This window comes from Delphinapterus leucas, chromosome 21 (assembly GCF_059928025.1).
Source record: "Delphinapterus leucas isolate spDelLeu-1000000601 "Yukka" chromosome 21, BTC_Dleu_Yukka2, whole genome shotgun sequence".
Classification (NCBI taxonomy): Eukaryota; Metazoa; Chordata; class Mammalia; order Artiodactyla; family Monodontidae; genus Delphinapterus; species Delphinapterus leucas.
Genome location: NC_143149.1, coordinates 7008562 through 7022215, shown reverse-complemented (window position 1 = coordinate 7022215; position 13654 = coordinate 7008562).

Genomic DNA, 13654 nt, shown 5'->3' with positions numbered 1-13654 from the left:
TCTCTAGTTGCAGCGAGTGGGGGGCTTCTCTTCATGGTGGTGCGCGGGCTTCTCATTGCGATGGTTTCTTTTGTTGCAGAGCACGGGCTCTAGGCACGTGGGCTTCAGTCTTTGTGGCACGTGGGTTCAGTGGCTGTGGCTCGCGGGCTCTAGAGTGCAGGTTCAGTAGTTGTGGCGCACGGGCTTAGTTGCTCCGCGGCATGGGGGATCTTCCCGGACCAGGGCTCGAACCCGTGTCCCCTGCGTTGGCAGGCGGATTCTTAACCCCTGCACCACCAGGGAAGCCCCTCCATCAGGCTTGTTAAGTATCAGAATGACAGTGTGCCAAGAGGTCCCATTTGTACCCACAGCTTCCCCAATTGTGGTAGAGGGGATTTTAACGCCCCCGTGGCATCCTGAAAAAGCATGCCCACTGTATCAGAAAAGGAGTCCATAAAAATGGGGAAAGACTGGAGGCTACCATTTACAACTAGCATCTGGATAAATGCATGGGGCTGAGCTTACTGACAACTGCCTGGGTTCCCCTGATGCCCCCAGAATTCCAGGCCAAGCACCCTTATCCTTTGCTAACCAAACTTTTATCTAGGCCCCTACAATAATCAAGGGGCTGTTTGCAGGTTTTAACTGGGTAGCAAGATAACTCACTTAAGTATAGATTTTGGTGGAGTCTCAAAGGTCTTCATTAAACAACTGCCAAACTAATGAAAAGTTGATGTTTAGTGCTGTCGGGGGAAACCCAAGCCTTCCATTTGAGTGGATAAATACCTCTAAATGGGTAAGAGTTAAGGAGAAAAGAAACCAGAAGCCTCCACAGGCATTCAAATTATTCCAGAGTTTCTGGAGAAAGTGATTATTGAGGGGTGTAAATCCTTTCATTGTGCCACTAATTGCTACTGGGGAGAGCTTCTAATGCAGGCTGGGAAAGCTTGAGGGGATATGATTGAATTCTCTAAAAGCTGAGTTGTTGGTGAGTTCTAAAGGGGTCTGTGTACCAATAGTTAGAGGTTCCTTTTGGTCATCTGGTGCTATACATCCATAATTAAAAATCTGAATTTTTAAGACCCTTCCAATCATAAGACAGCTTCTATCAAAGTGATGTTATGAAACTTCAAAGTTTCAGATGATAGGTTAGTGAGAGAGGGAAATTATATTTATTACCCACTCTGTATCTAGGTTCAAGGCTTCTTATTCAAGGCTTTCATTTCCATGGAAACAGCTTGTGGGACGTGGTATGGTTATTAGAAAGATTTCTTGTAATAACCTGCATGCATTCCTCTCAAGATACTTGCAACCAACATGTGTTTAAAATCTCAATCTTTACAATTAGATTAACATTTGTTAAAAGCACTAAGCCCCCAACAGATACACAGGTAATATTCACAAGGAGGCAATTAACATCTGTCATTCATTCATCCCATATTCGTCCCTCAGCTTCTAGGCACTGAGCCGGGCTCTGGAGGTAAAAAGAAAAACAAGACACAGATTTTGCCCACCAGCCCCTTACACTCTAACAAACACTGAGAAATAAAAGTGCACCAGGAGTAAAAGAACAACAAATATGCAAGACAACAGAACACAATTCTGGAAGCTACCATCTTGGGGAAATGACAGAACCAGTGTTCGCAAGAGTCAGTGGGAACGGTGCTGGTGGCATCATTTTGGACGAGATAGTAATAATCCCATGAAATCACCACAGCCTTTGACGCAGTCGCTCTACTTCTGAAAAATAACTCTAAATGTGAAAACATGTTACGCACAAATATGTACCTAGTAACATTCTTTTAAATTGTGGAATACCAGAAAAAATGAATATTCAACAGTAAAGAAATGGTTCAATAAACTTGGTTAGATTCCCATGAGAGAACTGTGACAAAGTCTGTCTCCTTGAGAAAACTTTCATCAAGCTTCTCCGAGCTCCTCGTTGACTTGGACTCATCCTTGAACGTGTGCGCAAGAGCCTGCTTTTAGCAAGGATCCTGCTAAGTCCGTTGAGCCAGAATCTTCCACCCTCAAGAGTTGATCACCTCCTCATTCCCCTCCATCCCCAGGTGACGTCTGGTCACCCTGGCTTACCTCAAGATTTCTGTTAAGTCAGTTTAGCAGAATAACCCTAACCTGTTGGTGACTGTCCCCCCATCAACCCCCAATCCTCTGTTCCTCAGCTATAAATTCCCACTTTTCCTGACTGTATTCAGAGTTAAGCCCAATCTCTCTCCCCTGCTGCAAAGCCCCATTGTGGTAATCCCTATACTTATCAAAATAAACTGAAAGTCTGCCTTCCCATTTTAGCAAGCATCATGAACAGTTTTTTCTTTAACAATAGCCATTAAAATAGCATTCATGAAGGTTGTGAGAATAAATGGAAAATTCCTACGTATGTCAAACCTAAGGAGAAGAAACTTCCATGCACAGTTGGGAGTTACCATAAAAATGTTTGCATTTAGATAAAGACTGAAAAGTAATATTCTAAGATATTAACAATGGTCTTGTTTTCACAGTAAAATCATGACATTTTTCCCTCCTTCTACTTCCTCTTCAAATTTAATAAATCTGCTTTCACTTTAAATTGCCCACAAAATAAGACTACAGAAGACATCTCCTTACTTCCCTTTCTTATCCTTCAAAGCAAAATGACCAAAGAAAACATTAGGTTTATAAAACAGGAAATCTTGCCTCTGGAAGAAGAAACTAGAGGTAGAATATAATTAAAGGTAAACAGTACAGCCATAGCTCTTTGCAGAAAGGAGAGGTAGCATGAATTTTAAGATGGGATAGTTGGGAAGGGCCCAAGATCACTATGATCCCTGCAGCCCCAAAACAAGTCAGGATAAATCCAATAATAAGAAACCTTTGGGTCTGAACTAAATATGAGGTTAAAGCAGGCACAGCCCACCGCCTAAGGTCAGTGTGAAAAATCTCTTGGCAGGGAGTGGGGTGCCTCTGTGGGCGATCACCGAAGCAAGAGTTAGGAAACCTGCTTTTCCTACGACCGTCAGTGACCAGACAGGGGTAGAGTTTACTCTTTCAGTGGCTTCATTCTTCATTTTTAAGGAGGCCTCTCCACCTTATTACATTATTTACAGATTTACTCAGCTGCTGATAGAGAAGTTATCTTGGAATGTTCCATTTTTCATCCTGTTTTGGCCACCCAGATTTTGAGCCCTTCTGCTAGGTTTGGAAAATTACCTTCCTAATGAATCCTGGTGAGAGGAAGAAACCTCTCTCTTTAGATGCAGAAAATGACACATATGGGCAGCCCTCATTTTATTGCACTTTGCGTTATTGGGCTTCACAGATAACTGCATTTTTCACAGATTGAAAGTTTGTGGCATGTCTATCAACACCATTTTTCCAACTGCATTGGCTCACATTGTGTCTCTAGGTCACAATTTGCTAATTCGTGTACTGTTTCAAGCTCTTTCATTATTACTATATTTGTTACGGTGATCTGTGATCTTTGATGTTCCTATTTTAATTTGGGGGACATTTTTTAGCAATAAAGTATTTTTAAATTAAGGTATGTACATGGGTTTTTTCAGACAAAAGGCTATCGGACACTTAATAGACAACAGCGTAGTGCAAATATAACTTTTATATACACTGCAAAGCCAAAATCTTTGTGTGACTCACTTTATCGTGTTATTCGATTTATTGCAGTGGTAACTGAACCCAAAATATCTCCGCGGTGCCTGAGCTGGATTTTCCTGCACCCCTTGCCACTAGGATGCAGGCGCTGACTCAGGCTATGCCATTCACATCTAGTCCAGACTCTGAATCAGGGGCAAGGCGTGCAGACACAGGCAGCGGAGAGCAGGGGCCTCCCTGGAGGAACAGTATGGCTGCAGCAGGAGGCAGCAGGAACCAGCTGCGCTAGTGATAAGGAGCCTCCTGCACTAGTGCTGTTGGTGGTTAGAGAGACCTAAAAGTGGTCTGGAGCTTAGTGGGAGCAGCAGTGATACGTCCTTCAGAGCAATTCTATGACTTAATTTAGGGCGTGTATTCCTCAGCCTGATTCTTCAACCTTTCTGGTACTCATGTGACCTACCCAATATTGTTATTAAAAAATTGCCCTTTTTTCTTAAAAATGCCAGAGCTAAGTGCTTTGCCTGTAACCAAAAATGATGACTCATGCAAATGACAAATAGAATTCTCTGTCTAAAATGCAACGTTATTAGATCAACCTTTTAAAAAAAACTTTTGGGCTTCCCTGGTGGCGCAGTGGTTGAGAGTCCGCCTGCCGATGCAGGGGACACGGGTTCGTGCCCCGGTCCGGGAAGATCCCACATGCCGCGGAGCGACTGGGCCCGTGAGCCATGGCCGCTGAGCCTGTGCGTCCGGAGCCTGTGCTCCGCAACGGGAGAGGCCACAACAGTGAGAGGCCCGCGTACCGCAAAAAAAAAAAAAAAAAAAAAAAAAAAAAAGATATTAAAAAAACACTATTGCTTTGAACAGCTCATAGGTTCAAGCACATCCTTTGACAGAGATTAGCTATAAAACATTAATTCAAGTGCTATTGCCACCCTGGTTTCGACCTAAATTTATTTTCTAAGCTTCTCTACTAAACTAATTTAAATATCTTACTACTATTAAAGCATTAGTGATAAATACAACTAAGATTAGTAGGTAACATAAATTTGACTTTCACTTGTGGAAACTTTGAATGCTGTAGAATTTTTAACTGCTTTGACTGTTTAAATTATAAAAGACAATTCCATTGACTAGATACTAAATGCCTAGAATATTAATATATATAGTTAAGAAAAGTTCATGAGCTAATGTCCTAATTATTTCCGACGTTCAACAAAATTCTAATATCAATGTTTTGGCAGGAAAGAAAGGCTTTTCAGTCTCTGAAGAACAAATGACTGTTCACATAACCTCTCTCATTGTCTAAGTCAGAATATTGCCTAAACCACGTAAATTAAAATGTTAAATTTTCTGCTCAAACATGTCTTCTGGACTCATATTCTAGGTTTTCAGTAATGAGTCAGAGGATAGCACTTGAAAAATAAGTAACTCTGCTAGGAATGTAAGATGCATATTACCATATTTGCAAGATAGCTGAAATATGAAAAACTGCTTTCTTAAAACACAAGTCAAACCAGTCAGCTGAGAAAGGTACACAATAAGGCAGGCTGAGGTGCCATGAACAGGACGTTTTTCAGGATGCAGTTTGAGTCTGGCGAAAGCAGTTTTTCCCCGCTCCCACTGTTTATTGAACCACAAGCACAATAACTGCAACATATAAATACATACTGTGATATTGTGATTTATAATAAGAAATATATATTTGGTCTTCATTTCTGTTCCCAGCACAGGAACTCCTAAAACCCTTGGAATTTCTTAGCTGATAAGAACCAAAAAGGTGAAAGGAGTCTTTTGTTGCTCCTGACAAGCCCCTTGCATTCACACCTGAGTTTGTTAATGAGGTGATGTTTGGAAAGCCCCAAGATAATTACAGGACTCACTCAGGGCTGGTTGCCAGGGGAGTGAACCAGGCGATTAGAAGATCAGAACTTTAAGCTGCACCCCACTCCCACCTCCTGGAAGGGGAGCTGGGTTGGAGGGTGCATTGATCATTAATGGCCAGTGATTCAATGAATCATGCCCCCATAGTGAAGCTTCCATAAAAATCCCTGAACTCTGGGGTTTGGAGAGCTTCCGGGCTGGTGCACGGTGCAGTTACTGGGCGGGTGGAGAGAACTCTTCCCACATACCTGCCCTAGGCATCTCTTCCATCTGGCTGTTACTGAGTTAGATTCTTTGTTATAAATTGGTGATCTAGTAAGTCAACTCTTCCTGAGTTCTGTGAATCACTCTAGCACATTAATGGAACCCGAGGAGCGGGGGTTGGAAGGCGGTCACAGGAACTTCCAGTTTATAGCCAGTAGGTGAGAAGCACAGGGGATCATCTGAACTTGTGATTGACATCTGAAGTGGGGTGGGGTCAATCTTTGGAGATGGAGACCTTAACCTGTGAGATCTCTTGGCCCGTGCGAACCTGCAATTCTCTGGGGACGCAAACTGTGGAAGGAAATATAGTACCACCTTACCAGACACCACGTAAGACACCTCACTGCTGCTGGTTGGCACTGGCAGCCTTCAACTCAGTCTCCAAGCCAGCTAAGCTTCCAAGAGGACGTCGGACTCTTAGACTCTTACACCTCTTCACCTTAGACGCCTCCTCACTTTCAGTTCCTCCACATGCTTCCAATACCTCCGCCTCCAGCATTTCTCATGACAGCTGATCTAGTGATCTTTTCAAAGGAAATCAAAGTCATCCAGTGTGAGTGCACCATGGCACCAAAATGACCTCCCAATCCCACCTCCCATCCTGCCCCTAACTCATCACCTGGCATATAGTAGAATCTCAATCAATACTATCAAATGAAGCAATGAGTCAATGGCAGTGTGCCATCTGGATTATCAGAGGCAATCTATCCGCATCAGTTATCCCTCTCACCTTCATTTAATCATCAATCCCCTCTTCTGTTGCTTTAAGCATATGAAACATAATCGTTTATATTGTTTTAATAATTGCATTATCTAAAGTCCTGATTCTGCTATCTGTTGTCAGCTCTCACTCACAGTGAGATGTTTCTTTTTTCTCCTTTTCTTTCTTTCTTTTTTTTTTTTTTTTTACAGTGACCTCTGATCTCGTATGCCTTGTAAGTTTTTCTCTGGGATTGCACTGAGACCAGAGTTGGAGATGTGTATTGGTTATATGCAAATATTACACAGTTTTACAAGGGACTTGAGCATCTGCAGATTTGGATATCCATGGGGGGATACCAATCCACCGAGGATACCAAGGGATGATTGTATAGGAAACTCTAAACACTCCATCAAAAAACTGTTAGAACTAATAAATAAATTCTGTGAAGTTGCAGGATATAAACTCAACACACAAAAATTTGTTGCATTTTTATACACTAATAATAAACTATAAGAGGAATAAAGAAAACAATTCCATTTACAATTTCATCAAAAAGAATAAAATTCCCAGAAATATGTTTAACCAAGGAGGTTAAGAAAAACGGTATATTGACACTACAAGATATTAAAGAAAGAAACTGAAGAAGCCACAAATAAATAAAAAGATATTCCATGCTCATGCATTGGAATAATCAATATTGTTAAAATGTACTACCCAAAGCAATCTACAGATTTGATGCCACCACTATCAAAATTCCAAAGGCATTTTTCATGGAAATTGAGGAAACAATCCTAAAATTTATATGAAACCACAAGACCCTGAATATTCAAAGCAATCTTGAGAAAGAAGAATAAAGCTGGAGACCTCATGCTCCCTGATTTCAAACTATATTACAGAGCTATAGTAATTTAAACAGTATGGTATTTGCATAAAAGCAGACACATACATCAATGGAACAGAACAGAAAGCCCACAAATAAACCCATGCATATATAGTCATTTAATTTATGACAAAGGAGTCAAGAATATACAATGGGGAAAGGACAACCTCGTCAATAAATGGTGCTGGCAAATCTGAACGGCCACACGCAAAAGAATGAAACTGAACCACTGTCTTACACCATGCATAAAAACTAACTAAAAATGGATTAAAGACTTGAATATAAGACCTGAAACCATAAAAATCCAAGAAGAGAAAAGGCAGTAAGCTCCTTGACAAAGGTCTTGGCAATGATTTTTTTGTATCTGACACCAAAAGCAAAAGCCACAAAAGCAAAAATAAATAAGGGATACTACATCATACTAAAAAGCTTCTGCACAGCAAAGGAAACCATCAACAAAATGAAAAGGTGACCAACTGAATGGGAGAAAATATTTTCCAATCATATATCTGATAATAGGCTAATATCCAAAATATATAAAGAACTCATAAAACTCAATGGCAAAACCCAAACAAACCAATTAAAAAATAGGCAGAAGATCTGAAAAGACATTTTTCCAAAAAAGACATATAAATGTTCAACAAGTACATGAAAAGATGCTCTACATCATTAATCATAACGGAAATGCAAATCAAAACCACAGCGAGATATCACCTCACACCTGTTAGAATGGCTATCACCGAAAAGACAAGAAATAATACATGTTGGTGAGGATGTGGAGAAAGGGGAATCCTTGTGCACTGTTGGTGGGAATGGAAGTTAGTGCAGCCACTATGAAAAGCAGTATGAAGATCCCTCAAAAAATTAAAAATAGAACTACCATATAATCCAGCAATCTTACTTCTGGGTATTTGTTCAAAGAAAATGAAAACACTAACTTAGAAAGATATATGCCTCCCTGTATTCACTGCAGCACTATTTACAATAGCCAAGATATGGAAGCAAACTAAGTGTTCATCAGCAGATTAATGGATAAAGAAATTGTGGCATATGTATATATGTATATCATGGGATATTATTCAGCTATAAAAAGGAATGAATTCTTGCCATTTGTGACAACATGAATGGACCTTGAGGGCATTATGCTAAGTGAAATAGGTCAGACAGAGAAAGACAAGTACCATATGATCCCTCTCATATGTGGAATCTAAAAAAATAAAGCAAAAAACAAACAAACAAAAAACATCCCGAAGCTCATAGATACAAAAAACAGATTACAGATTGGTAGTTGCCAAGGTGGTGGGGTGTGGGATGGGAGAAATGGGTGAAGTCAAAGGGAAAGAAAGTAAGAAAGAAAGAAAGAAAGAAAGGAAGGAAGGAAGGAAGGAAGGAGAGGAAGAGGGGAAGGAACGGGAGGAAGAAAGAAAGAAAATAAAGTCACCTCTTTCATTAAGAAATATATATTATATATATAAATAAATTCTTAGGACCCACCCCAAAATTTACTAAATCAGAAATTCTGGAGGCGTGGGTCAGCAACGTGTGATTTACCAAGTCTGAACAAGGACAAATTCCTGTAACAACATGACCGAATACCCAGAGCATAATGTTGAAAGAAAGAAGCCAGAATTATAGAATTCAAACTGTATATTCCACTTATACAATGATTTTAAAAAGAGACGAAATTCAACTAAATTTGGGGGGGATATGAAATTGAATTGAAAGTAAAATTGTAATGAAAAGAAGTACTTAACATAAAAATTAAAATAGTAATTATCTCTTGGGGAGGGAATCAGTTATTTAGATTAGGAAAGAATACTTAGGCAAATTTTAGGTGTTGACAATATTGTATTTCTTGACTTGAGTGGTGATTACATAGCTGTTCACTTTATAATAATTTACAGTATATACAATTGTATATAATCTGTACATTATGTACTTCTCTATTCATGTTTTACATTTCACAATAAAAAGAACTTTTGAAAAGAAAATAAAGAAGGTGTTGCTGAGGCCATCTGGATGGGATACACAACTGAACCCCCTAAAGGCCTCTATAAACCATTGAGATTATGGTGGGTGGTTGCCAAGATCCACATGGCTTGTGGCAACCAAGGCAAGCCTCATAGATTCCCTTGCTTGTTGTTAACCCGCCTCCTACCAATCTGGAGTGGCTGCCTCCTTCTTCCATCTCTCCATGCCTTCCATGCATTTGGCAAGTTTCAAATTTTATACAGGAAACTCCTGCAGTTTCTAACCCCTGGGCCACATCTAGTAGAAGATTCTCTGCTGCTCGCAGATCCTACTTAACATTCAGCTGGTAGTGTGAAGTGCAATGGCCAACTGTTCCTTCAACCTTCAAAGCACTGTCTCCTAGAGGAGCCGTGTGGCTCGCAGGGTCTTGCTGCTCTGCCCAGCTGTCAGGACTGAGCCTCTGAGGTGGGAGAGCCGCGTTCAGGACATTGGTCCACCAGAGACCTCCTAGCCCCATGTAATATTAGCTTGCCCAGAGATCTCCATCTCAATGCTAAGACCCAGCTCCACTCAATAACCAGCAATGTCAGTGCTGGACACCCCATGCCAAACAACTAGCAAGACAGGAACATGACCCAACCGATTAGCAGAGACGCTGCCGAAAATCATAATAAGTTCACAAACACCCCAAAATACACCACCGAACATGGTCCTCCCCACCAGAGAGACAAGATCCAGCCTCATCCACCAGAACAAGGGCACCAGTCCCCTTCACCATGAAGACTACACAACCCACTAAACTAACCTTGCCGACTGGGAGCAGACACCAAAAACAACGGGAACTACGAACCTGCAGCCTGCAAAAAGGAGACCCCAAACACAGTAAGTTAAGTAAAATGAGAAGACACAGAAATACACAGCAGATTAAAGAGGAAGGTAAAAACCCATCAAACCAAACAAATGAAGAGGAAATAGCAGTCTACCTGAAAAAGATTCAGGGTAATGATAGTAAAGGTGATCCAAAATCTTGGAAACAGAAAGGAGAAAATACAAGAAACATATAACAAAGAACTAGAAGAACTAAAGAGCAAACAATGATGAACAACACAATGAATGAAATTAAAAATTCTCTAGAAGGAATCAATAGCAGAATAACTGAGGAAGAAGAACATATAAGTGACCTAGATAAAGAGCAGAAATAACTACTGCAGAGCAGAAAAAAAAAGAAGAAAGAAAGAAAAGAATTTAGGACAGTCTCAGAGACCTCTGGGACAACATTAAATGAACCAACATTTGAATTATAGAGAAAAAGGGACTGAGAAATATTTGAAGAGATTATAGATGAAAACTTCCCTAATATGGGAAAGGAAATAGTCAGTCAAGTCAAGGAAGTGCACAGAGTCCCATACAGGATAAATCCAAGGAGAAACACGTCAAGACACATATTAATCAAACTATCAAAACTTAAATACAAAGAAAAAATATTAAAAGCATCAAGAGAAAAACAACAAATAACATACAAGGGAATCCCCATAAGGTTAACAGCTCATCTTCCAGCAGAAACTCTGCAAGCCAGAAGGGAGTGGCAGGACATATTTAAAGTGAAGAAAGGGAAAAACCTACAACCAACATTACTCTACCCAGCAAGGATCTCATTCAGATTCAACAGAGAAATTAAAAACTTGATAGACAAGCAAAAGCTAAGAGAATTCAGCACCACCAAACCAGCTTTACAACAAATGCTAAACGAACTTCTCTAGGCAGGAAACACAAGAGAAGGAAAAGACCTACAATAACAAACCCAAAACAATTAAGAAAATGGTGACAGAAACATACATATCAATAACTACCTTAAATGTAAATGGATTAAATGTTCCAACCAAAAGACACAGACTGGCTGAATGGATTAAAAAACAAGACCCATATATATGCTGTCTACAAGAGACCTACTTCAGACCTAGGGACACCTACAGACTGAAAGTGAGGGGATGGAAACTGATATTCCATGCAAATGGAAATCAAAAGAGAGCTGGACTAGCAATTCTCATGTCAGGCAAAATAGACATTAAAATAAAGACTATTACATGAGACAAAGAAGGAAACTACATAATGATCAAGGGATCAATCCAAGAAGACGATATAATAATTATAAATATTTATGCACCAAACATAGGAGCACCTCAATACATAAAGCAAATGCTAACAGCCATAAAAGGAGAAATCGACAGTAACACAATCATAGTAGGGGACTTTAGCACCCCATTTTCACCAATGGACAGATCATCCAAAATAAATAAGGAAACACGAGTTTTAAATGATACATTAAACAAGATGAACTTAATTGATATTTATAGGACATTCCATCCAAAAACAACAGAATACACATTCTCCTCAAGTGCTCATGGAACATCCTCCAGGATATATCATGTGTTGGGTCACAACTCAAGCCTTGGTGAATTTAAGAAAACTGAAATCGTATCAAGTATCTTTTCCGACCACAATGCTATGAGACTAGATATCAATTACAGGAAAAAGTCTATAAAAAATAAAAACACATGAGAGCTAAACAATATGCTACTAAGTAACCAAGAGTTCCCTGAAGAAATCAAGGAGGAAATAAAAAAATACCTAGAAACAAATGACAATGAAACACGATGACCCAAAGCCTATGGGATGCAGCAAAAGCAGTTCTAAGAGGGAAGTTTATAGCAATACAATCCTACCTGAAGAAACAAGAAACATCTCAAATAAACAACCTAACCTTACAGCTAAAGCAATTACAGAAAAAAGAACAAACAAAACCCCAAGTTAGCAGAAGGAAAGAAGTCATAAAGATCAGATCAGAAATAAATGAAAAAGAAATGAAGGAAACGATAGCAAAGATCAATAAAACTAAAAGCTGGTTCTTTGAGAAGATAAACAAAGTTGATAAACCATTAGCCAGACTCACCAAGAAAAACAGGGAGAAGTGTCAAATCAATAGAATTAAATATGAAAAAGGAGAAGTAACAACTGACACTGCAGAAATACAAAGGATCATGAGAGATTACTACAAGCAACTCTATGCCAATAAAATGGACAACCTTGAAGAAATGGACAAATTCTTAGAAAAGCACAACCTTCCAAGACTGAACCAGGAAGAAATAGAAAATATAAACAGACCAATCACAAGCACTGAAATTAAAACTGTGATTAAAAATCTTCCAACAAAAAAAAGCCCAGGACCAGATGGCTTCACAGGCGAATTCTATCAAACATTTAGAGAAGAGCTAACACCTATCCTTCTCAAACTCTTCCAAAATGTAGCAGAGGGAGGAACACTCCCAAACTCATTCTACGAGGCCACCATCACCCTGATACCAAAACCAGACAAAGATGTCACAAAAAATGAAAACTACAGGCCAATATCACTGATGAACATAGATGCAAAAATCCTCAACAAAATACGAGCAAATGGAATCCAACAGCACATTAAAAGGATCATACACCATGATCAAGTGGGGTTTATCCCAGGAACGCAAGTATTCTTCAATATACACAAATCAATCAATGTGATAAAACACATTAACAAATTGAAGGAGAAAAACCATATGATCATCTCAATAGATGCAGAGAAAGCTTTTGACAAAACTCAACACCCATTTATGATAAAAACCCTGCAGAAAGTAGGCACAGAGGGAACTTACCTCAGCATAACAAAGGCCATATACAACAAACCCACAGCAAACATCATTCTCAATGGTGAAAAACTGAAAGCATTTCCTCTAAGATCAGGAACAAGACAAGCATGTCCACTCTTACCACTATTATTCAACATAGTTTTGGAAGTCCTAGCACTGGGAATCAGAGAAGAAAAAGAAATAAAAGGGATACAAATTGAAAAAGAAGTAAAACTGTCATTGTTTGCAGATGACATGATACTATACATAGAGAATCCTAAAGATGCTACCAGAAAACTACTAGAACTAAACAATGAATTTGATAAAGTAGCAGGACACAAAATTAATGCACAGAAATCTCTTCCATTCCTATACACATGATGAAAAATCTGAAAGAGAAACACTCCCATTTACCATTGCAACAAAAAGAATAAAATACCTAGGAATAACCCTACCTAAGGAGACAAAAGACCTGTATGCAGAAAATTATAAGACACTGATGAAAGAAATTAAAGATGATACAAATAGATGGAGAGATATACCATATCTTGAATTGGAAGAATCAACATTGTGAAAATGACTATACTACCCAAAGCAATCTACAGATTCAATGCAATCCCTATCAAACTATCAAACTACCAATGGCATTTTTCACAGAACTAGAACAAAAACTTTAACAATTTGTATGGAAACACAAAAGACCCCGAA